General features: G+C 40.5%; 2 long non-coding RNA genes across 2 annotated transcripts in view; one reads left to right on the top strand and one right to left on the bottom strand.

The window, feature by feature from the left end:
- The first annotated feature begins 6,877 nt into the window (after positions 1–6,877).
- Positions 6,878–21,610, top strand: LOC121709485. The gene is made up of 3 exons (XR_006031965.1): positions 6,878–6,951; positions 9,297–9,299; positions 21,598–21,610. It is a non-coding gene; the product is annotated as an uncharacterized LOC121709485 (long non-coding RNA).
- LOC121709484 overlaps positions 18,708–26,724 on the bottom strand; it is a 19,765-nt gene continuing 11,748 nt past the window's right edge. The window contains exon 3 of the long non-coding RNA XR_006031964.1: positions 18,708–18,856. This is a non-coding gene — a long non-coding RNA (uncharacterized LOC121709484). The remainder of the gene's footprint in view (positions 18,857–26,724) is intronic.

The raw sequence follows: 26,724 nt of genomic DNA, 5'->3' as shown, positions 1-26,724 counted from the left end.
AACTGGTTTGACTAGAAAACAGATGCATTCCACTGAGTACTGTGCAAAAGTTGAATTAATTTTCACCTTTAGCATATACTATAAAGACAACAGCTTTGTGATCAAAACTACATACATTTAATGGAATTTAAATGTACATGTTATTTATACATTACTGTAACAAAGAAAAACGTAAACAATAATAAATGTATGAAACACAATGAACTAAATACATGATATCACACATGGCTCTGTCACACTGCCCTCCCCTTCTGGAAGCGTGGTCTTCACGCACACTGCCATTTTTCACACATCCACCAGGGTCTCCTATCACAGGTTAGTGAACCTATCCTGGGAGTCTCTCATATACAGCAAAACAACAACAACAACAACAACAACAACAAATAGCATTCCCATCATTACCTTATACAAAACAAAAATGAAACAACACAACAAAAATGAGACCAACATAATTACAAGAAAGTAGTGATTGTAAGGGATTGCATTAGATCCTTCCTTCTATTGGAATCTGGCCTCACAACTTCATATGCATCGCCAGTGTCCTCTCAGGCTAAACAACGTCTCTGCAATGGCCTCTTCCATTGCTTGAGGCAGGTACAAAATTGTGAAATGATACGGATACGTCTCTGCAATGTCTCTGCATGCCTCTTCCATTGTAAAGGCGCAGGTACAAAATTGTGAAATGATACGGGTTTAAATTGTGTGTGTGTTTGTGTGTGTGTGTGTGTGTGTGTGTGTGTGTGTGTGTGTGTGTGTGTGTGTGTGTGTGTGTGTGTGTGTGTGTGTGTGTGAAGAATGTGTGAATGTGTTTGGCCACTGGGCACATAGCTGTTGGCTGTGAGGTGTAAAGTGCATTGAGACCCCCACAGACAGCTGTGGAAGGGAACCACAAAGTCCCCACATCCCTTCTGGGTTGGAGCCTAATGTACACACCATTATGACACTGAAACCTTGCTCCACACTCAGACACACACACACACACACACACACACACACACACACACACACACACACACACACATACATACATATATACAGTGACACAAACACTGACTTTCAGCACAAACTACCTATGTAAGAAAAGAGGTGTGAATGCAAACATATGTGCCTCTATGCCCATGTATCTGTGCCCTGTGTGTGTGTGTGTGTTTGTCTGTGTATGTGTGTTTATTGTATGTGTGTCTGTGTGTTTTGTATGACTGTGTGGTTGAAGGGGCCAGTGGATCTTTAGATAATGTGTGAGCTAATGATGCCCCTGGGGAAGTGCTGTCTAATCCTTCTCTCCCCAGGGGAACCCCCTTCCCCCATACCAGCACCTCACACTAACACTACTTCTGTCCCCTGTGTGTGTGTGTGTGTGTGTGTGTGTGTGTGTGTGTGTGTGTGTGTGTGTGTGTGTGTGTGTGTGTGTGTGTGTGTCCATCAACATTTGATATACACCATTCGATGGTCTGATGCTTATCATAACGCATACACACACACACACACACACACACACACACAGATGTGTGATGATCATTGACCATCAACTAATTTGTCATTAGGATGGCAAACATTAGGTGACATACTTCTGGTCCTGTGTATATGGAAAGTGATAGGTGATTTTTCTACATTAGCAGTGCAGCAAGGTGGAACTTCAGGTGATCAATAACTAGTGCCATCTAGAAGCATTCCCAAGACCACTGGGTATTTTGTGTGTGTTTGTGTGTGTGTGTGTGTGTGTGTGTGTGTGTGTGTGTGTGTGTGTGTGTGTGTGTGTCTGTGTGTGTGTGTGTGTGTGTGTGTGTGTGTGTGTGTGTGTGTGTGTGTGTGTGTGTGTGTGTGTTAAAAAAGTAGCCTTGATTGAATGGCCTTACACAGTGTAGCTACAACAGTAAGCAGTTGCTCTGGTACTAAGTGCTCTTCAGGGATGGTTTGTGTTTCAGTCTGTATTTGCATCACAGTCTGTCTTCAGTCTACTTCAGATTCACCTATGTTAAAGTGGTAATTTCAAAGTCCGAGATTTGCATATGAAGGAGGCAACAACCGTGTTTCTGGTTCACAAAAGCTTTGTGGCATCCAACTCTCCTTATTCAGGTAAAAACGGTTTTCCATTCAGTCTGCTCAACGCTTCCATTATTTGTTCTATTCAATACTTTATCAATTTTGTTTCTTTATGTCCATATAGTAAAAAGTTAGACCTACAAAGGATTTTAAAATTGGGCCCAGGCTGAGGAATCCTGGAGTTTCCCTTTAACACTGTTTGGATAGTTCATCCCAAATTTGGTGCTATTTGCCTATTTAAACAATGTTCATGTGTGTGTGTGTGTGTGTGTGTGTGTGTGTGTGTGTGTGTGTGTGTGTGTGTGTGTGTGTGTGTGTGTGTGTGTGTGTATGTTGTGTGCGTGCGTGAAGTGATTTATTGAAACGATTTTCAGTGTTTGTCAGTAAATGTTTCCCTGTCATCACCATGGTGACAACCAATAATTGACAATGGGTCCAGGAAGTGAAAATTACATCATAAATTACATCATACCCAGTGACTGTGTTCACCAGAAACTATAAAGTTGACACCAGTGTGACTCAGTTGGCTTTACTGAGGATCCATTATGAGCAGTTTAATCTTTGCCCAATATCTGCACGTACACATCCATGTAGTGCATGTCCAGTAACAGACTGTTTCCTTATAAGAGGGATTATGGAAATGAAAGAAATGAGGCTGGTGACTGAAAAGAAAATGAATACTTCTTCATTGTTTTGCAAGTCCTATTATTGGCATAGTATGCTATTCATCTAATTGATATGCCCCAAAACACACACACACACACACACACACACGCACGCACGCACGCACGCACGCACCCACGCACGCACGCACGCACGCACACACACACACACACACACACATATACACACACACACACACACACACACACAAACACTCACGCAACCAGCAATTCTAAACTCTACCATCAAACGATATTTGATTTTGATGTCTTGAATTAACTTAATTGCATCGCAATATGTTATATTTTGCCGGTTCGAACACCGACCAGTAGTAGGGCTGAAGCAAGGCACCTAACCCCTCACTGCTCCCCGAGCGCCGGCAGGCAGGCGCTGTAACAGGCAGCTCACTGCACCAGGATTAGTGTGTGCTTTACCTCACTGTGTGTTCACTGTGTGCTGAGTGTGTTTCACTAATCATCATTCACGGGATCAAAAGAGTATATATACTTATACTTACTGTAGTCAGGTTACAAGCTTACCCTACATGTTGTTCCATTTGTGCACACTGGAGGGCACTGTGCAGTCTACATTTGCATCCTCATCATTGCACAACCTGTGCAGGACCATAAAGTAATAATGCCCTCATTTAAACAACTCATTCATGTGGATTGTTTGAGACAGTTGTTGGAAGTCTGCATTCATTCTAAACTCTATCTAATTCTAACTTCTTTGAATTCACTAAAACATTCTCCCATGAAGAGTAATGATGAGGAAAACATTGAAATGTGTTGTTTCTGTGCGCACTGTAGCACAGAGAGAGTAGAGGGAGCAAATTGAGAATTTTTTTTCTGATAAAGAGATATAAAGAGATCTGAAAATGACAATTTGAATATATATGTGAAAGAAAGTGTATGTGTTGAAGAGAGTAAAAGAGAGTAAAAGAGAGAGGGAAAGGTAGAACAACAGACAGAGAGAAAGAGATAGACAGACAGGGAGAGAGAACAAGAGAGAGAGAGAGAGAGACAGAGCTCTGCCAGTATGCAAATAGTTATAGTTACATATCACAGACTACGTCACAAGGGAATGACGCATTCTCTGAGTACAGTATGTTAAACCTGATCATAATTGGTCTATAAAAAAAATGTATGTGGGCTTGTCACTAATTGAGGATGTTTATGTATGCCAGGGTTTTGTGTACTTGTATGAAGACTAAAGGCTATCTTTTCAAGATTTGTGGGTGTGTGTGGGTGTAGTTTTGGCAGACAAAAGAGAGATACTCTGTGCAAAGGGCAGAGTAAGAAAAATATTATTCCCAGAACAAGTAGTCTACTGGGTGGACTGCAGGTGATATGTCATATTCTGGCAGATGCTTTATGTCTAGAGACAAAAAAAGAGTACAGCTGGAGCGTGAACTCTGTTATTAGCCTTTTGTTCAACCAGTGGAGCTACAAGAACACAGCAGTGAACATTTAGTTTGCACTAGTTCTAGTTCTAGAACATTTAGTAGAACACTGCATATTCACACAGTGATAGAAATACACACAAGGTAAAGGATAAACATGTTAAAGTCAGAGGATGAGAGCAACAAGCTCAGTGAACGGCCACAAGGACAACATGGGAAATGGTATATTCAGAGAAGGAAAACATCTTTTACGATTATCAGAGATTATTTAGTCAAGTCAAGTCAAGTCATTTATTTATATAGCACATTTAAAAATAACAGGGGTTGAGCCAAAGTGCTGAATAAAGAAAATGTTAGCTAATAAGTCATAACAATAAGACCATACGTCTACACAAAGGCCATACATCTACACAAACTAAGTGTGATTATTCGTATCAAGACAGCATTAGTAGCAGCGACAAGAAAATAGATAAGATAAATAAAAATAAATAAGAAAATTAAAACAAGACCAAAAAATCATACTGTATTAAAAGCAAGTGAGAAAAACACTTAGTAGAGCGCGTTCTGATAGTCCAGAATATTTAGAAAAGGAATAGGAAGATCTGGATCAGTGGGGGCAGTGAATTGCACATAGCTTATCTGTTCACTTCAGACTTTGACTTCTGCTCTTACAGCCTAGACGTTGTATTTTATGTTACCAGAGAATCGGGGCATTTTAATTGTCTTATCACATCCAGACGTTTGGTCTGTATTAGAGTGAGTTCCAGAAAACTTGAGAGATATGTGTCTGTGATAATCATTAATAGACTTGCTGATTTATGCTGTTCATGCGTTTGGATCAGATTTTTCTTAAAGTTAAAGTTTCAGTTAATATAAGCAGACAAACATATGCACACACTCTACTTTCCTATGGGTAATTCAGTTCTTTAACCACAAACCTCCCTATGTCAATTTGTAACTGTTTTATACTGATAGTTGTAGTAATAGTAGTAATATATTTAAAACTATTGTATTAATTGATGGTTGGATGGTTGTGTACTGTGAATGGTGAACTGTACCAATTGTGATGCCATTTCAATGCCACCATAGAGACATGGCACATAAGCATAGACTGAACCATCATCATGGCAGAGTGGCATAGCAGGGCACGCTAAGTCTTAGTAGTAACTGGACATGTCAGCGGATCCACCAATGGCAGTTTCACCCACCCACATAGCCCCGATCCCCTTCCTATTAAGTTCCTGCTTCCGTTGAATAAAGGGCCATTAAGGTAATGATTCTCATGGTGTCAATATTGACTTAGGTTTTCTATTAACCTGGGCCTTACTCTTGTAGTTATTCATACAGATAGCACAGGTATCGCTGATTATCATATGTTTTAATCTAATCAAATCTTCATCTTTTTGCAACAACCTCCATTGTACATGTACAGTAGCCTACTTTAGATGAAATTTGCATCACTGCAAATTTCTGTTAAATGCTAACATGTAATGGGGATGTAGTGGAGGCAAATGCAGTAAACGCAGTTTATCCACCTCTGAAATTTCAGAAATAGAGTTTATCCGCCTCTTATTAGAGTTTATCCACCTGTCAAAAGAGTTTATTCACCAATTGCAACTTTTAACGTTAAAAAATACACTGTATCATCCACATTCATAATATGTACACTCATCAACACTATAGGAACAATTTAATACCATTGATATTGTTATAAACATTGGACAATAACCTCCACCATCATCAAACATGTTCTGAATGCCTGTTTTAAAAATCCGATACCGCATGACGCAGTCCACCTCACCGTGATCGCACAAATTATAGTTTACCCACCTCTTCTTTTACCACTACATCCCTGAATGTAAGTGTTAATACTTAAAACTAAATATAGATGAAAACCTACACGTTTCCAATGGCTCTCTCATTTCTAGCAGAACATGGATAAGGGAAAAACAGAACCAGATTAGGTATTAGCATGTCTCAGAATGTACTCCAGACAAAAACAGTATCTTGCCTTTTTCTTTAAGAAATACTCCTGCTGAAAATATTACAATTTAAGTATGATTGATCATTTTGCTTCTGCATGGTCTGGAAATAGCCCTGTCCATTGCTTAAGGATTAGCCTACTTATAGTTTACTTTGCTAAGCTTGTGAGTTAGCATTAGCGCTGCTTGGTCATGGAAAAGAAACTGTAGGAGCAACTGCTTTGTAGACTAGTTGCCATGGTGTTTGAGTGGATGATGTAAGTGGATGGTTTGTTGAAATATGTTCTAGGCAAGATCAGACTTTCAGCTGCATTTCTTTGCCAACCTGAAATCAGACTATAGTGATGATCAGTGGGATTTTTGTCCATTGTTAGACTGCCAAATGCCAAATGGTCTTAAGAAGTCTCAAGAAGTCCTATTATGTGTCTTGTGTCACCTGTCTCATGTTTAAAGAAGCATGGCCCATACTCTTTGTCTCAGTGTGTATTAGGCTACACAAACATTGTCCTCCCCTGCCCTCTGAGAGCTCTTACTGATGACTGTGTGTGTGTGTGTGTGTGTGTGTGTGTGTGTGTGTGTCGCTTCCCCTGAGTCAGTACACTGATGAATTGGGGAAAAAACTGTCTTCATCAATGTTCCAGCATGTGTTACATGCCCACTGTTGGCTACCCTTTACTCACTGTATAACAAAATATTTAACATTTGGTATCAGCAAATGTACACAAATACATACATACTAAGGGTGATACATCTTATAGACATCCAAACATCCTTACAGCAGCAGTACTCTGTGTTTTGTAAGGGATAATGTATAGAACGCCGGTCATTATTGGAAAAAATAACTCCCGACAGGGCAAACCGGTCCCCGGACCGGCGTTCTATACATTATCCCGCTTATTACATGACTACTTGCCAAAACGAAACAATAAACTCCCCACGATATGACTATTTAGCCTACATAGCCTATTTGTTACCGTTCATCGTGGCTTTTGCTGAGAAACAAAGTTTGCTACAACACACGCTGAACTTGAATCATTCTTTAGAACACAGCTGATCAACCGTATGCTTTCCACTTTTCAATGAAGTTCCAGTAGTTGCGGAGTGATATGAAAGACCTGAATTAGAAGCACAAACTCCGTTGCCATTGACAGGGGTCATTATTTTTTTCAGAGGTCCTCTAGTTGAAAATAATGAGTGAGAAAATGGACCAGTTACATTTAGAGCTTAAAAACGTATTGATCAATTAAACCTTTGTAGCCTGACCAACCCCCTGTATTCAAATTGTACGTGTGACTTCTGTATCATGTAATGTGTAACGTACCTGATTTCTAAAAAAAAATGAAATTTGTGTGTGTGGTGTGTGTGCATGTGTGTGTGCGGGCATGTGTGTGTGCGAGTACTCACAGAAACTTCCTGTGTGCATCCAGTACATGCAAGTTTATCAAGTTCAGATCCTGATATTCGGTATGAATGAATGGACTCGTTTTTATTAACCTTTTGCACTTTGTATCAGAGATTCCTGTCCCTGCATCTGGTGGAACGCAAAGGAGTATTATTTTCAAAGCCAAGCGAAATAAATGAGCAGTTAAGTAAATTTCCAAACCACACAGGTACACATGAGCCTGGACGTAACTCACACCTCTGACAAGTGTTACGTAACACATGCTCTCACCTACACAACCTATCCAGGTAAGGGAGTGACGAGTGTTTTTTCCTGAGCTTTTCTTAAACACACACAGAGAGAGAGAGAGAGAGAGAGACAGAACATGCATTGAGTGGAGAGCTGAAAACACATTAAATATAGGCTTTTTCATTGCTGCTTGCATACAGGGTTTTAGTGACAGCTAGTTATCACACTCCTCGCTGAATTCTGTACCCACACGGGTATTAAAAAGATCTATATGTCCATTACAAATCTATAGTAGGGCCACAGGTCTCCCTGGCTTTTGTACAAGCTAGTGAACACTGGATCAAAAGAGGCCCAACCTCCACTCCATGAACACTTGATTTTAAATATATAAAAGCCTCAAAGTTTTCGAAAGCTGGTCTTCAATAAATGGCTAAAAATGTATCAAGAAACATTAACCAAGTATTAACTATTCTAAGAACGTTTGACCCTACTGACAACTTTGGTCTGACGTTCCTGTGATGCATCAAATAAATCTGCATGACAATTCTTAGATTGATTACTATACACTAACCGACGAAGGAGATCGGTTTCAAGGACCCCATAGTAGGTGTAAAGGAGTGATGAAATAAGATCAATACAAACACATTTCAATACATTTTAAGGACTAAGGTGTCTTAAATGCTCCAAACAGGATGGTTATGTCTGTATCATCACTTTACTGCTCTAACCTAGAGGCAGCTTGCTGATAGCTCTGTCTTTGTGCCAGAGCTCTGAGGTGTTTACTGAAATTCCCTTTTGTTAGAGGGGAACGTGATCGTGAAATTGGCAGGAGAGAGTGAACTCAAGCCGTCCTGGGTTGAAAGATTTCACAAGCACAACTGCAGCAGGGAGCGTCAGACATCCTCAAAGACTGAAGGCAATTTCATGCAGGTGTACACTGCCCAGTCCAGAATCCTGAAGTAATACTTTTCACCATGGCATTATCTGGCATGGTGATAGTACTTTGGCTTGGCAGGCAGTATGATCAGAAAAGTAGCAAATGTGATGAAGTACTGAAGATGAAATGGAGTCACTAGTCACTGGATCAGATGGTCTGGTTCCCTGAGTGGAGCTGCTCTATTCTCTATTACACTGCAGAGATTACCACTGAGAGTGAACCTTGTCTCATTAGACTGTACACAGTAAGTGAAAGAATAAAACTGACCTTTGCAAACCTGAAGTGTTTATTTGTTTGTTTGTTTACCTGAAAAGTTGAGGTAAACAAACACAATTGTGCCCTTGAACTTAGCCCCTGGGGAGACTGGCCCTGGTAATATTTGACATAGCTTGATTTGGATAAAAATGTCAGCCAGATGAATATGTATGAGTAAGTTTCATGCCTTTATACCACATAGTATTCAATTGATAGCTGAAGGTGTACTTCATACCACATAGTATTCAATTGATAGCTGAAGGTGCTACCAAAGACTAAAAGGCTAGCATGGTTTGTATTTTGGACTTCATGTTGCATTCACCACTGGTAGTATAGTAGTGAGTCAAAGTGAGTTATAGAGAGTCAAAAAATAAAAATGTCAAGGATGTTTTCTTGAATTTCCCTTGGGGATCAATAAAGTATCTATCTATCTATCTATCTATCTATCTCTGGATTCACAGTCCACATTATTAATTATTGAGAACGTCCTCATCTGTGTATTGACCCGCCCATGTTTTTGTGTATGACCATGTGCATGGTACCGAATTAGCTAAATGATTAGTAGAAATGTGGAAATGTTGAAATAGGTGATATGTTGTATAAGTGAAGGCTGTCAGGTTTGGGCATGATGGACTGAGGGTTTTTCTTCATGCCTGTTGACTGTTGACCACCCCTATCCACTCGTCGTCCCCACAAATCAAGCTTGGCTTTAAATGCAGCGACTTTATCTGCCAGTTTAAAGACAGTCGTCATTCTCCCCTAGAGTAACAGGTTGAGGTCATTAAGCAACCCGAATATGTCACACAGGTAAGCGAGTTTTGACACCCAGTCCTCATCACTAAAATATGCCGCTAACGGTGACTTTTTTTCTGTAAGAAATCTCTGCAGCGGCTCTCGCAACTCAAACACTCTGGCCAGTGACCTGCAACCAACCAACTTGGATAGCGTACCACGGTGACTAATTCACCCTCTCTAACAACTGTGCCTCAATATCCTCTGACATATCATCAATTCGTCTATGGACAGTGCTTGCAGAAAGCGGTACCTGAGCTATTTGTTTAGCTGCAGCCTCCCCAAGGAGTTCATTGCACATGTCTTTAGCAGAATTAACTCTTCCCCAATAGTAAAGGGCTTCTTAGATTTAGCAATCCGACTAGCCACTATGAGGCTTTTAGCGCAGCCACGTTCACCGATGTGGTTGCTTTACGCACTAGTTTTTTGTCCTTCTTGCTCGCGTTTCTTACACTCAAAGAACTCAAGGGGTTTGTCTTTAAGTGTAGGATGCTTGGACTCTAGATGTCGAATTAGCTTTGATGGTTTCATTGCTTCGTTTGACAACGCCAAATACCACACATAAAGGACTTGGTGCATGCGAGTCACCGGTCTCTGCGAAACTATATTTTAAATATGACTCGTCATATTTCGTATTGAATGACCCCTTCTTTTTCTTTGAGGTATCTGGCTCACCATCGTCAGTGGGTATTATTGCGAATGTGACATTATTGCGAATTAAATTGAGTTTATTTAGTTTGCATGCATTTTTTTTTTAAACTCATGTCGTAGGCTAGGGCCCGGTTATGAATGTCCCGCGGCCCGGTGGTTGGGGACCGCTGCTCTAAAGAGTCAGAGGTGGGTCTAACATGTACGCATTCTGACATTATAACCAATAGCAGAGTGGTCCCCTACAGTGAATAAGTCAGCAATACAGCACAAACAGAGCAGGCGAGTGTGAAGTGACAGAGAGAGGGCCTGTAACATCTGCATATTGTAGTAAAGCAAATGGCAGGTTGTCATTCACATCCATGAGTCACCAGTACAGCACAAGCACAGTTTGGTGAGTCTGCAGTGACGTAGGAATATCATGGCAATAGAGCCAGCAACATTGGTACAACATTGGCAAGTGCGCAGTGACAGTTCTATTACCTTAAAATAACGTCTTCAAACTCATGGTACACTGACATAAAATATTAAATTATTAAATGTCTCTGACATCAATGAAGTCTCTCAATGCATGCCCAGAATGATATTGCACTGTGTAAAGCTGTTGATCAGGTAGGATCATGAACCTTTTAATTGGTTTTTAAAATGGGCTTATATTGACGCCAATGGCCATAGATATGGTAGCCTAGAAATCTAGACGCACCCTGGCTTGCGAGCTGGAAAAATTAAGCTTTGATAAGGCCAAGCACATTGTGTATAGAGTTGGTAGGCGGGCTTAACATAATGATTGATGGCAGAGTTGCAACGGTTCGGCGTGAATTCCCTGCTACTTGAAAACAAAGAAGATGGATGTTGCTGTTGGCGAACAGCGTGACACGAGTTAAGCTTTTTTTAAGTTGGCAAAAGTTTGAACTAGCCAACTAGTTCAACATTGCCTCTGTAGCATTATTGAGACGGCGTTGCTCTGCCGAGCACATGAGGAATTTGGGGCAGCCGTGGCCTACTGGTTAGCGCTTCGGACTTGTAACCGGAGGGTTGCCGGTTCGAACTCCAACCAGTAGGAACGGCTGAAGTGCCCTTGAGAAAGGCACCTAACCCCTCATTGCTCCCCGCGCACCGCTGTAGCAGGCAGCTCATTGCGCCGGGATTAGTGTGTGCTTCACCTCACTGTGTGTTCACTGTGTGCTGAGTGTGTTTCACTAATTCACGGATTGGGATAAATGCAGAGACCAAATTTCCCTCATGGGATCAAAAGAGTATACTCATACTAGCTCCGCTGGTGGGAAAACACATGGGACTCATGAGTTGTAGCGCTATACTGTATGCTATTGCGTGCAGAGGGTATTTGAAAGACAACCGATTATGCCGCCTCTTGGACTGAGCACTGCGAACGGTGAGTCCCCAGACATCTTGATGTGGGTTAAAGTTCTCAAGAAAGGGATGGCTTAAGTGTGAGAGGGGGGTGTATTGTGTGTGTATGAGGAACTACACATCACCACTCATCTTGCACTGGATCATCTTCCTGAATCTCAATATTCGGATCACAACAAGTCTGGGCAAATTGCTAAATCAAGGGTGTGGCCCGCCGGCCAATTTTCAAAACCCAATGTGGCCCTTGAGCCAAAAAACTTTCAAAGACACAGTTTTTGGCCATTTACCTATGCACACATAATTCCAATTTTAACAATGTTCCACCACTTGGATTTTCATGGACTTTTGGTATGTGATATGGGAAGGTTTCATGAACTGAATACAACAAAAATAATTTCTGTTGCAATTAGTTTGGGGTTAGGTGATTCTTTGTCATAGATGCCTAGACTAGTAACCATATTGTGTTTTAACATTGCAGGTGACTTACCCTGGATGTTCTCAATTATTCAGGTGCTTTATCACAAAAAACCTCAACACACTACATTTATCACTACATGCAAACACACAGAACTCCCAAACACACACATTCAACCATTCACAAAGGCAGACCCCCCCCCCCACACACACACACACACACAAACAATGACACTCAAAGAGACACACACACACACACACACAAGCGTAATTTATTCAGTTGGCTTCCATCACTTGCCAAGGCTTCACACCTTGTGTGGTTTGCATTTGGTGTTGGTGCCACGCAGAAAGCTGACCTCCGTCTCTGTGGAATAATTGATCAGCTCCGACACTTGGGAGCGGGAGCGCCACAATAGCCGCAGGGCTCTGCCGCTGTGGTGATAACGGCAGCTAGCTGTCTCTCTGCTCTCTGGTGTGAGGAGGCACAATGGCCAGGTGAAATTTCATACCACTTGCTTTTGAGCGGCTGCGTCATCACACTCGGGGGCCCTATACAGCAGTAACAACAGCAGGTAAGCGGACCAGGAGAGCCACTGGTCGCACGCACACACACACACACACACACACACACATACACACAAACACCTCTCACTCACACAGACTCACAGGCATATCCACACACAGACAAATACATTTAAAAGGATATCGTCTAACAGTCTTTTTTAATTGTGTGTGTCTGTGTGTGTATGTGCATGTGTGTGTGTGTGTGTGTGTGTGTGTGTGTGTGTGTGTAAAAGATAATCATAGAGAGCGTGTGTGTAAATGTGCAGTGTTTACTCAGATAGTGTGAGATTACCATGTCACACACACCCAAACACACACCAATACCCACACAGCTTTGAGCATCTCTCAGTGCTACCAAAGGTGTATATAAATAGCACAGCTCATGTGTCTGAAGGCAATCCCATCAACCACTGGGTTGTTTGTTATCTGTTTAGATATTCTGTGAGAAAATAATATTATTTTGGCTAATTCACATGGATGACAAGAGAGAGAGAGACTTGTGGTTAGCAAGATTATGAAACTAAAGGAGGCTAAATATTACTTATCTCAGGGAAAACTGGTTTGCGTAGGTCGCTACCAGTAGCAAGTTTGTGATCGTGAGCAACGTTTTCTCGCAAGTCCAGCTTAATTTGAGCCAGGACTAGTTGGAGCTCAGCTCTGGGACCTCTAATGTGCGCTGCGCTCCATAACCGCATTGCTATTAATGGGAATGAGACATGCATGAGATGAATCAACTAAATTAATAATTTGGTAACACCACAAACCTGGTAGGCAAGAGCTAATCTTGGCCATTTATTGTCTCTAATGCCAGGTGTGAAACCATAAGACAACTCCAGTCTAGGAAAACTATTGTCTATTTTTGAATGATTTGGGGACCAAAACAATGTTGAGTTCAGTTTTGAGTAAAACTGGAATATACCTTTACAACTAAATAGCATATAGCATATCCTGTGGGGGCAGATTAACAATCTAAAAATAAATCCCTCTTCTAAGCCATTAACTGGGCTGACATATCTTTTACCTTTGTAAGTGGGAAGAAGAGGTATAGAAAAGGACTGTTTGTGCTGTCAGTGCATTACATTACTATTATTCTGGTCGTTGCCATCATGTGACAAAAAAGTCAGTACAAGGCAGTATAAGTCAAGTCGATTATCGATCTCTCCTCCTTTTGAGTTCATTGACAGTAGCTTGTGCTCCATTTAGTAATTGACTTCTAGAAAGATGGTGCAATTGGAAGAATTTGGGTAAAGCACAAGAGTCTAATAAAACAACAAGCTAGCTGGCTATCAACATGAACAACTATATTTCTCTAGAATGAACCATGTGAACTTTTGCCCTTCCTGTTCAGTTTAGTTCAGTTAGCTCAGAGCTATATAAAGGTAGAATTGCGACAATGGGTGTTCAAAATTCGTTAAGGTCACGTGGTTCATGTAAACTTCAAAAAGTTCCCGGAAGTGATTGACAATGGATTAGAATGCATTAAATAAGCTACTGTTCAATGAGAGACAGAGCCACAATTTTGGGTAATTGACAGACAATAAATGCATTGATATACAATATTTATAACAAAGTGTAATTATTGTGTAAACTGTGTAGTTATCCTACCATTACAACAATATTAAATTAAATTCCAGACCGTAGCCTGCTAAATATCGGAAGGTGACCCTTTTTTCTCCCTTTTACGTATGTGTCACTTAATATTAATTTCTGTACAAAACCAAGACGGGAGATTCTTTAGAAAACGCAATAGCACCCACCCCATAAGTATAGACTAGGCCTATCTAAATTATCTTTATAAAAAAATGACCTAGTACGTGACTCAAGAGCTGTAAACAGTGTTTTTGAGACTACGTGTAGCCTACAAAAGCGCATGGAGATTTTAATTTTGCAACGAGAAACTAACACAGCTGGTCTAAGTCTAACATTAACTTGTTTGAGTTTTCTCCCCAATGTTTTCTCTGGTAGTTCTTCACTGATCTGAGATAATTAGTGAACTACCTTAAGTAGCTAGCGTCTCGGGAGAATAAAAAAAAGTTAAAAAGTTTTCTAACATCTCTCCAGCGTAATGGTGGGCATGTTAAGTTAACCGTAGCATTACCTACACAGTAACCCCATGGTAATGCGATGCGAGTGATCATAATAACATATAAAACGTGATATAGTCCTTGATAAATAACCAGGCTATGAACTCATAAACAACAGCATTTTGTCACCGTTTGTCATTCACCGTGCTGTGAATACAGCATTAAGATGCTAGGCTAAAGAGCTTGAGATTCAGAGAACCTGCATGGTTGTGCTCATCCTGTCAGAAAATAGCAATTTGATCAGTGATCATGCACCATATCAGCGCAAGCTTGGTTTGAAACTGGTTTCTGGGGATGGGGTTTACACGATCCTTCACTGGGCTAGTGCCTGCTGTGTTAATATGACCGTGCTGATGCTAACAGCTGCAGCTCCCTCAAATCTATATAGGTTCTCATCCATATTTAGACAGGTCATCTGCTGGAAACATTAGGCCTAGTTTTTGGTCAAAGTTTTCTCCATGGATTCCTGGTCAGAACCTCTATTGGAACCGATTAAAACTTGGGGCATGTTGAATTTTGTCCAAAAATCCAATATGGCCGCCGTATTCCAAAATGGCACATTTTTACAAACTTTTTGCTATGCTATGGGGACATTTTAAAAACTGTTCTTTTCTATCAAACAGGGTTCCCACGGGTCCTTAAAAAGTCTTAAAATGTCTTAAATACAACTTTAGGTTTTTAAGGCCTAGAAAAGTCTTAAATTGTCTGGAATGTCTTGAATTTTCTAAAAGGAGGTATTAAATTGGTGTATGGGACCGCCATCGAGTGTGAGAGAGCGAGTGAAATGTCTCCATCTGGTTTCGTGTATTTTTTAAAACGGAAATGTATAAGTGACTGGCTACTGAAGGAAGTGTAGTGGTTGCAGAGTGAAGACGTTTTCACGGGTCGTTAAAGGTGTGAAAATGTATGTAAAAAGTATGTAAAAATATGCCTTACGTTTTCGTGGTATAGCCGAGGCCTGATACGTAGGCCTAGGTAGCCTACGCGAGCGGTAGAGTGAGCGGGAGAAAGAGCTGGGTAAGCCAGTTAGCGATAGGGTGGCCATACGTTCGGATTTAGGCCGGACAGTTTAAAAGTCCTGTCCAGCGCAGCCTCAAGCCGGACGCTCATTTGTCCTCCTTTTTGGAGTTGCGCTGGGCTTCTAGAATCTTTGGTCGGACGCAGCATCGTTTCACAAACTATGGACGCGAAAACTGCTGGTCAAATTATGCGTGGTGCTTCTGTCACTCGTCTGATAATTTGCTGCGCAATTTATGAAGGAACCACGGACCGACAGAAAAAGAAAACAAACGTTTTCTCAATCAGGAGGAAATACACATTAAGTGTATCTGTTTGCTTCTCTCCAGCGTGTTTTGCTGGCTTCGCCTAAGTAGATATCTGTCTAAGTTATAATAGCCTACCTGTAATATCGGTCTGCAGCTTGCTTGCCAGCCTTTCCCAGTAGGCCTACTTCGCAAAAGTTGTGAAATATAACCGCATATTTTTTTTGAATGTCGGCGACTGGCTACATGAAAAAACGCATCTGTAAGTGTGTTCATATTACGTGCGTGACTGAGATGAAACCAGCAGTTTTTCAGCAGGAACATGCGAGGAGGGGGTTTAACTTTTCCCATACATTTTTTTAAAACAAGTCAATGGTTTACAATGTTTCAGTCAAGCTTTGGTTGGTTTAAATACAACTGCAAATGTATTACCTCTGATTTGCTGTGCTGCATATGGGACAATAGATGCCTAAGTTAGTAGGCCTATTAGAATATTTAAATAGCTTAGTCTACCTTTGAAAATAAGGAAATCCAGACCAGTACACATGTTTGGCAAGTGCTACTACAGACACAGGTGAAGAACAGTCAGCCTCAGCCAGTAGCACAACCAGATATGTACAGCCAGCTTCAAAAGCAAGCAGTCCAGACCCTAAAATTGGGCATTGAATAGCTGTGAAGGTAATTCACACACAAAATATATTTGGTAACTTCTGTAGACATCCCAAATGGAGTGGGTGTTAAAATAAAATAAAAAAATAGTAGAAAAGTTTCTACTATAGTAGAAAAAACAAGTTTTAAGTTGTATCTTTTTTGCTGTGGTATAGTATTAATTTTTCCATTTAGATGTCTTGAAAAGGTCTTAAAAGTCTTTAAATTTGCACTTGGGAAATGTGCAGATACCCTGTCAAATACATATTTACAGAGGTTAACTGATGATTTTGAAACCCTAAGTATTTTTCTAACAATTTTAAATCATTAAAAAATTATAATTTTGTCAGATATTTGTCAAATATCCGAAATCATCAAATGTCCTATTAACAATAACATAAACCGCTTACAGGTTAAATACAGTTCAAATAAATTGGGTACCTTAACTTAAACAGATTAACACATATGGCATTTAGACATTTTCCAACTGGCTGGGGCACCTGCACCGTACGCCGGCGACCCGGGTTCGATTCCCGCCCTGTGGTCCTTTCCGGATCCCACCCCGACTCTCTCCCACTCACTTCCTGTCACTCTCCACTATAATGTCGCATTAAAGGCATAAAAAAGCCCCCCAAAAAATAAATTCAATAATATCCCCAAAATGTGGGATTTTGGGCCTAAACTATCACAGCAAGCAGACCACTGGGCTACTCATTCCACCAGCGAGTTACCACTGAGGAAAAGAGTCTTGAATTTGATCTAGTGTTTATGGCTGGTCGACACAACAGATGCTCATCAGATGACCCCAGTGAGTGGTTGGGGATGTACAGCTGGATCATAGAATTGAGATAGCCGTAAGCAGATCCAGTAAGTGTCCTATAGGTAGTGATGGGCAAATGAAGCTTTGGTGAACCACTGAACCACAGCAGTGTGAACCTAGCGACACTAGCTGAAAAGCAAAAAGATGGCTGCCACACATACATTTTCAACATAAAAGTCAAGTAGCAAACCAATATTTTTGGTTACATATACTGGTTTGGGTAAGGACTTTTATGTTGAAAAATCTACATGTGGCAGCCATATTGGATTTTTTCATTAGTGTTGCTAGGTTCACACTGCTGTGGTTTAGTGGTTCACCAAAGCTTCATTTGCCTATCACTACCTATAGGCCAAGGTCTATTATAAGGATATATTATAATTACTATTTCCTTAGTTGAATTCATTCATTACTTGAATTTCCCCTGGGGATCAAAAAAGTATCTATCTATCTATCTATCTATCTATCTATCTATCTATTATAAGGTCAAGGTAGAGTAGGAGAGGAGTTACATGTGTCCACTTTGGCTGATTGAAGACCCGGCATGCTGCAGCATTCTGAATCATTTGCAACGATCTTACTACACAATCAGGCCAGCTAACAGTGAAATACAATAGTCCAGTTTGGATATAACCATGGCCTGCACAAGAAGTTGTGTGGAATCTTGTATCAGATAAGGTCAACACAATTTTGCAATTCAGGCTACATGCTCAAAGAAATTAAGTCGGTCATCAATTATGACGCCAAAGTTACGTGCCAATCTAGTTGGGGTCAGTGAAGAAGAGTCAAGCTGGATGGTAATCTGTTGGGGAATAGCTGTTTTAGCTGGAAACACCAAAAGCTCAGTTTTTGAGAGATTAAGTTGAAGGTGTTGGTCTGTCATCCAGACTGAAATATCAGGCATGCAGAAATCTGATTGGAGTCCTCAGGTGGTAAAGACAGGTAAAGTTATCCACATAGCAGTGATAGTCAAATCCACGGGAGTGAATGGTCTCACCCAAGGAAGTGGTGTAAATAGTGCCCAAATACTGATCCTTATGGCACACCTGTTTTTTTTAATATTTGAATTAGTGAAACACACACAGCACACAGTGTACACACAGTGAGGTGAAGCACACAAATGACTGACCATTAGAAATTAATGGGGGAAAAAATGGTCAGTGTATAAAATTGAGTCCAGGCACATACTTATTGATCAGATGGACTGTATATGCACTGTACATTAAAACACACACACAAACACACCCTCACTCCCCCTCTTTGTGTCTATGCCAGCCCCCATTGGAAACTTTCCCCAATGGAATCTTCCCCTTTCTGACTTGCATGAGCTCAGGTCAGTGAGGCCTGCAGGCCATAAATACCAAATGGAAGTTTAAAACTGGTTATATCCAATAGACAGAGGCGGACAGAGTACACAGCTTCATTACTTGAGTAAAAGTACAGATACCCTTTGCTAAATTTTACTCAAGTACAAGTGAAAGCACAACAGTCAGATGTCTACTTAAGTAAAAGTACTGAAGTACTTGAGTATCAAGAGTACAAGAGTACATTTTCTAAATATTGCTTTACTACTGGCACAGTGCGTACATTTATGTACAGAAACGTCCTACATGGAGTTATGAAAAATGTTAATGTTAATACCTTGGAGAATGCAAAAGGAATTGAAAGTAAAATCAAGTCATTTTCATCTTTTTACCATGTTGCCAGGGATGGGCAATATATTTAAAATACGTATTTCAAATGCAAAATACTATTTTGTAATTGAAACACTTGAAGCGAACACTATCAGTTCAGAAAATTGAAATAGTCTGGCGAGGTGGGGCCACTGGTTGGCACATTCCCGGAATGGACCTGCTGCGTCTTCATCCATTGTTTCGTCCATGGTTTCGTCTCTTATCTAAATCTGACCATGGAGTTGACTTTGGCGGAAAGATGAAGGTGATTGCTGATAGGCTGTCCCAATCAGTGGTGCCTGCATAATCCAATCACGTTTGAGAGGGAAACAACAAATTGAGGGTTTCCGAGATTTTTCTTTTTTCCTTTTTTTTAGAATAAGTAACGGGTACTCAAGGTTATGGATAGAAATGTAGTGGAGTAAAGAGTACAATATTTGCCTCTCAAATGTACTTGAGTAAAGTCATGAGTACTCCCCAAAAATGATACTCGAGTAAAGTACAGACCTCTCAAAATTGTACTTAAGTACTGTACTCAAGTAAATGTACTCCGTTACTGACGGCTCTGCCAATAGAACACAAGTTGATAGAAAGGTCTATCACAACATTAGATGATAAAATGTGTGTTACTGTGTATTTATAACAAGTTATACTGTAATGCAGCTGTCATTTTTGACCGGGAACACAAAACTAGTAAACATAAAACGAACACAACAGGAGGGTGAAGCAACTTTCAGTGAAAATGTTGCAAAGTCATCTGCTGACAGTGAAGTATGGCAGTGGTGGAGGATTGAGAAGAGACTTGAAAGTTGAAAAAGTTTTCTACTGTCAGTTGCGCTCTCAATCTTGCTCTGATAGAATGTCTTTTTTGCAAGTGTAACAGTGAATGGAAAAGATGATAGCAAAGACTGGTAGTTACTAAGACCATTTCCATCGTTGGATTTACGTCATTTTCTCTCAGCAGCTCTAAGTATTACTATCATTAATATAGTAATAGTAACAATATATCTAGCCGAGTGATAAAATAGTATTTTTTGTAATTCCATCACCTTTATGGAACTATCTTGTTTCTCATATCAATTAACATTTGTCAAAATGTTTTTAATAGAAAAAAACCTCTAGCTTAGCCAAAAGTGTAGACCCAAAAATTCACCATTTTGGGGATATTATTGAATTTATATTGAGTTTTTGGGAAAATGTCTAAATGGCATATGTTTTAATCTGTTTAAGTTAAGGTACCCAATGTATCTGAACTGTATTTAACCTGTAAGAGGCTTATGTTTGCAGGAAATTTGATTATTTCTGATATTTGACAAATATCGGACAAAATTATGATTTTTTTAAATGATTTAAAATACTTAGTTAACCTCTGTAAATATGTATTTGATAGAAAAGGACAGTTCTTTGCTAAAATTACACTGTTTTTGGAAATGTCCCCATAGCATAGGAAAAAGTGTGTAAAAATATGCCATTTTGGAATACGGCGGCCGTATTGGATTTTTGGACAAAATTCAACATGCCCCAAGTTTTAATCTGTTCCAATAGGGGTTCTGACCAGGAATCCATGGAGAAAACTTTGACCAAAAACTAGGCCTAATGTTTCCAGCAGATGACCTGTCTATATTAGGCTAGCTTTTGCTAATGAAAATGAATGCAACATAAAAAAAACAGCTACTACTCCTAACTGAAGAAACATTTACGTTACTGTAATTAAATTATTATTATCATTGTATAACTATTTGTGTAAGCAGAAATATTGTTGTGCTGAGTTCTAAGAACAGAGAGTTCAAGTTAAGTGGCCATCTGGCATACCGGGCATTTTTCTGGTGGGCCGACGCCGATAGAATAGCTATATAATTATTATTTTGGTCAACGATCGCCCCAAAGGAAGGACAATCAGCGGCCTATTGGTTACATTTCTATTGACACTGGACTGATCCAATAACAGCTCACGTCGGGCCCCACCCTCCCATTTTGGCTCAGAGCCAGGATTCTGTGAGCGCATCAAAAGTTAATCGAAGTTGCCTACATGAAATTGCGGCGGGTGCCGGTAGTGACAATAAATTGTGCAAAATTAACACCAATGTAGAAGCTTCAAAAATACAATATTGCAAGTAGGCTAGCATATGTCAGGAACATGTTAAAGTTTGTTGAGTTTGAACGAGGATGTAAGCAAGCATACAGAGCAGACAGTGAGCAGGTGGTGGAGAGTGCGAGCTTATTGAGGCTACATGATAAGAACTCACTCACTGGTGGAGCACATGCCATGCTGACGATGATGATTATGATGACTTATTAATTGTGATAATGTAATGATATGGTAATGATAACATAGTAAGGCCATGCTGTGATTACAATAACAAATAGCGCAACTTACATTTTCTAAATGAATGATTTGCAAACCCGGACTAGCCTGACGAGCCAGACCCACATTAAAATGTAGGGTCTGGGCACTCACCGCAGTGCTCAGTCCGAGGGGCGGGTTAATCAGTTGTCTTTCAAATTCCCTCTGCACGCAATAGGACAGCGGCAGCGCTATGAGTCCCATGCGTTTCCCACCAGCGGAGCTAGTTGGCTAGTTCAAATGTTTGCCAACTTAATAAAAGCTTAACTCGTGTCACACTGTTCGCCAACAGCAACATCCATCTTATTTGTTTTCAAGTAGCAGGGAATTCAAGCCAAACCGTTGCAACTCTGCCATCAATCATTATGTTAAGCCCACCTAACGACTCTTGATTTCATTGGCCTGATTAAGTTTTGATTTCTGGAGCTCACAAGCCAACGGAGAGTTGCTAGACTAGCCTTGCTGCCGCTAGGGGCGCGTCTAGATTTCTAGGCTAAACCCTGACAGCAAAAGGGTGTCAAATCGACGTTAATTGTTGGTCAGATTGATCAGTTTCCGTCAGACACCCAAAATTCAACATCGATGGCATGAGTGGTGGTTGGTCTCTCAAAGTAGAGAAGGTTTCTATCTTGGAAGGGTTATCATGCCATGGGCTGTAGACTGACGGAATGTAAGCTACAAAACGTAAAGTCATGCACAAGCCAACTAAGCTATATATAACCTATACGATAGGCTACTGGAACTGGAAGACACTAAAGATAATTAGTTCATGTAGCTATACTGTTCCAAAATGTACCAGCAATGTAGGTAGGTAGTATAGCCTACTACAGGAATAAAATATTTCCAGCCCTGTTTATTTCGTGTTGTTTCAGTTGTCCTACAGTGATAATAACTGGTATAAATTACATTAATGTCTACAACAATCTGGGTAATTTAACTCTTTACACATAGGCTTCAGAATTTTTTTGGTGCTGCTGTCAATTGAGCATTGTATAGTTTAAATGTAGCCTATTGAATAATTTGAAATGATACTTTGAATTCACGCAGAAACTCTTCTTTAACAATTGCTTGTATAGCCTACTTGAATATGGAGATCATGTGCTCCATGCCTACATCTGATCAGTCAGAGTGAGGCCTACATCACTTTCAGTGCTCCGTGACAGTTGAAAATATACATATTTAAGGGTAATGCAAAAATTCTGTATTTAATTAGGTGTGCCCGACCAATTTGAGGGCCGCTTGGGTCAAATATGCCAGGGCCGATTTTTGGTCCGCCCCCACTGGGGGAGGTTACACTACATCTTCCCTCTAGTCCCAATACAAGTTTTCTTTTCATTTGTTGATACATTGGTTTGAAAAATTATCTGCTGTCAGCTTCATCCAAAGGGTCCATAGACTTCACATGTCCCCAGCTAGCCCTGCCGGTGTTTCTCACGCCATATTTTCCATTAGCTCAGCATTGCGTCTGTTGACACCATCATCGCAATTCATAAAAGCCTTGTTACTGGGCAACTGGGGGAAAAAAGTATAAACATGCATGCATATCTACACACACACCCACACACACACGCACACACACACACACACTCTCTCAGACTCACACTACCTTTACAAACCACAGGTATGCAGTTCCCAGCCCCCCTGTCTTCTAGAGCTCTGCTCTGACGTCAAACTGCTACCGAGCTGCCCTGGGGGCAAGGAGGAAACACATACATCCTCCACGTAGAATACAGTGCTACCGCACTCCAACAGGAACACAACCAGTAGACAATGTTCTGATAGGACACTGAAACTGTTCTGTCCTTACATTGCTGTGGCCTGTCATTCATCATCTCAGTTGGTTTGGGCAAAAGGGTTTTGTGTGTCCCCTAAAGATCATCCAACAGAGTGTTCTCTGTGGTGCAGTGTATTCTTTTTTTCTATTTTTTGCTTATCTCATTGGATTTAAATGAAGAGTTCTAAAGAGCACCATTTGAGAGTGAACAAGACTAGAGGATGGTTTACAAGTTCTCTTACCATGCAGAGTCAATCAAACAAATTCCAGGGTCTCTGTGATTTAAATAATGTTTGTGTGTAGGCTATGTGTTTGTTAGTGAGAAATAGACTAAGTGTATTTATACGGTATACATACTTGTGAAAGTGCATTTATATGATGTCAGCTCACAGTGTGAGATTCACGTGCCATTTCCCTCTCTCTCTCTCTCTCTCTCTCTCTCTCTCTCTCTCTCTCTCTCTCTCTCACACACACACACACACACATTCTCACACACATTCTCACACACACTGGGTTGAATTGCACTCATGACACAAAAGCTCAGTTGCCGCTTTCTCATGTGAGCCACCATCATCTTGCCCTCCCTCCATTTGAGGACTGTCGTGAGAGCATCAAGATGACGGTGGAGGAAAAGCTGAGTCACCACTATCAGGAGCAACTGGATTTGGAGAAGCTGCCCTGTTGTCTTTAACAGGAGAAATGTTCAAACATGTCTATGCCAACCAAATATAAATTAAACACTGGATTATTTGTTCCATCAAGTCGCTAACTGCTTCTGGAGCTTGTTAAGGGGGGAAAAAGCAGGCTAACAAGCCATTTTGTTTCACAAATAGGGCAACAATCCATAATTGTTATCGTATCAGATAAAGATTATATTGGAGCTTCTATCTGGACATGTCTCATCTTACATTAGTTAATTAATTTATTGTCCTGAAAGTGCATAATGAGCCTGTATAAAACTTTTAAACTCATTATTATAAATCTATTATGAAAATGCATTTTTTGGTGATCGTATTGCAGGTGAGAAAACTGCAGACTGGTAATTCTGTGCTGAGTTTGTAAGCACATTTCCAGGCTTTGACTAGAATGGGGGTTAAATAGATCACCTGTACATGGGGGTGGAGTTTAGATCATCTCATTGCATGCAGCATTTTGCCTCTCTCTGACTCTCTGCTACGGAACCCTGGAGGGGTCATTGCAAGATATTTTTTGGTGTATATCCAGAAAACGTGCACTCATTTTAATTTTGTAAAATGAGCGCACAATTTAGTAAAATGTGTGCACGATTTACTAAATTGAGCGCACAATATAATAAAATGAGACCACAATTAGTATAACGAGAGCACTATGTAGTAAAGCAAGCACACAATATACTAAATTGTGCATGTAATCTAGTAAAATAGATTGAATAGTAAAATTACAGCCACCTTTATATAATCCAGATGGATGAGTTATTTATTATGATATGTGTTCTATGTTGGTTATGATGTTATTTTGTGATTCATTGGCAATTATTGGGAGCAACTAAGTTAAAACCCGTATCTGATCAGGGCGCCTGCACTACACCTTTCCTCTTTCCTCACTCTCAGTGGAAGATGAAGCCATACCCAGCCATGCTCTTGCTTTGCAGCAGTGCTGGCTGACTCAGCTTCTCTCACTTCCCACATCCGCATTCGTTCATCTACCTTTCAAGACGCTGCTCTGACACACTGACCACAGTGAGTTGGCACAAGCCAACCACAGAGTGAGAGGGAGAGAGAGAGAACTGAGAGATATCAATCACTTTCTGCAACCATAAATCCTTCTTTGTTCTGTGTCGTTGGTGGTGACTATGGTGTTGCAACCCTGGACTGGACATGGGCAGGGCACACCTGCTCACAGTGGAGTGGACATCAAGGAAGACAGATCAGAGACAAAGACCATAGAGACAAAGAGTGGAGGCCTCTGTGGAGACAGGGGAGGGAGGGAATTACCAGGTCAGGGTCAGCTGGTGTTTATTTAGCAACAAGAGATCATCCCTGAGCTCTACTTCCATCTTCCAGTCCTTTCAGACTTTGTATTCCTCTGCTCTGTCATTCATTGCAGATCTCAAATTCTCTCTCTCTCTCTCTCTCTCTCTCTCTCTCTCTCTCTCTCTCTCTCTTTCTCACACACACACACACACACACACACATAATAATGTGTCTTCAAATATGCCCAGATTCTTCTTTTAATTATCCCTGACTGAGGCACACTGAGTGATATAAAATGCTGATGGCATTGTGATATCACTTTTTACAGCACAAAAAAACACAAAATAGATCAATGTAGTCAATCAGATAAAAGTATATAAATTCTGTGTGTACAACACAGTGCACAGTGCATTGGAGTGGTGGTGATTTGGGTATTTTTCCATTCAGAACTCCCACATACAGCATTCTACCTTTTACACATTTCATACGCATGTTTTATCTGTCCACCCACACAATGCTAGTCCGGTTGTTGAGACACCACTCATGTGAGTTAAAATCAACGGCTTGCGTGACAGTTGTAAAAAAAAAAATACATCAATGTTCTCCTGGTTATGTGCACTGTGACCCTCATTTTGACAATGACGTCACCCCCTATCATACCTGAAGGAATTCCAACACTTCCTGCCCACCAAATATGGCTGTGCACTTAGTGTTTCCTGTAGTCTACCTGATTGTGCAACTGCCGCCCATCTTAAAGAAACAGACACATATCCGGCATGAATGACCTATTTGTGCACGTCATTGAAAATGAAAGGCAGTCTTTGACTTGAGATGCCAATGCATGACCAAGCACTACCAGAACAGTAAAAGACGTTTTATAGCATGAGCACTTACTGTCTGCTATCAACTTGAAACTGAAATGAAAAGAAAATCCTCTATGTTCCAAAAGTAATTTCTGTACTGCACAAATGCTATATTTATCTAACAAAAAAAAAACAAACAAAAAAAACAAATACAAAGACAACCTTAATGGCATTTTAGAACCCTTGGTCCTTTTGGTCTATAAGATTGTCATGATTTAGATATGCAGGCTTTGTCTCCCTTGCCTGAGCACCATGATATTTCACCAGATCATGCTTACATCAAGCATTTCCAATCATTCTCCCGGGATAATAAGCCCACATTGATAAAAAATGTCTTTTTCACTTTGTGAATGGCACTCGAATTGAGCCAATCAAACCAATCCACCTACAGCCTCTGGCACCAAGGTATAGACCTCTCCAGAATAAGTCCCGCCTCCGTAACTTCCGTATCCATCCAACTTCCGGGCATCGATTGTCTATGTGAAATAACATGGCGTTTCGAAATATATACGACTTCAACTATACTACTTAAACGGCACCGAAAATCAAAAAATCCAGTGGAAACTAGATGGCAGAAGTGTGTAGGCCAATCTGCCCAGCAGCTTT

This window comes from Alosa sapidissima, chromosome 5 (assembly GCF_018492685.1).
Source record: "Alosa sapidissima isolate fAloSap1 chromosome 5, fAloSap1.pri, whole genome shotgun sequence".
NCBI classification, from domain to species: Eukaryota; Metazoa; Chordata; class Actinopteri; order Clupeiformes; family Clupeidae; genus Alosa; species Alosa sapidissima.
The sequence above is the reverse complement of the archived record's forward strand: the minus strand, read 5'-3'. Positions and strand labels throughout refer to the sequence as shown.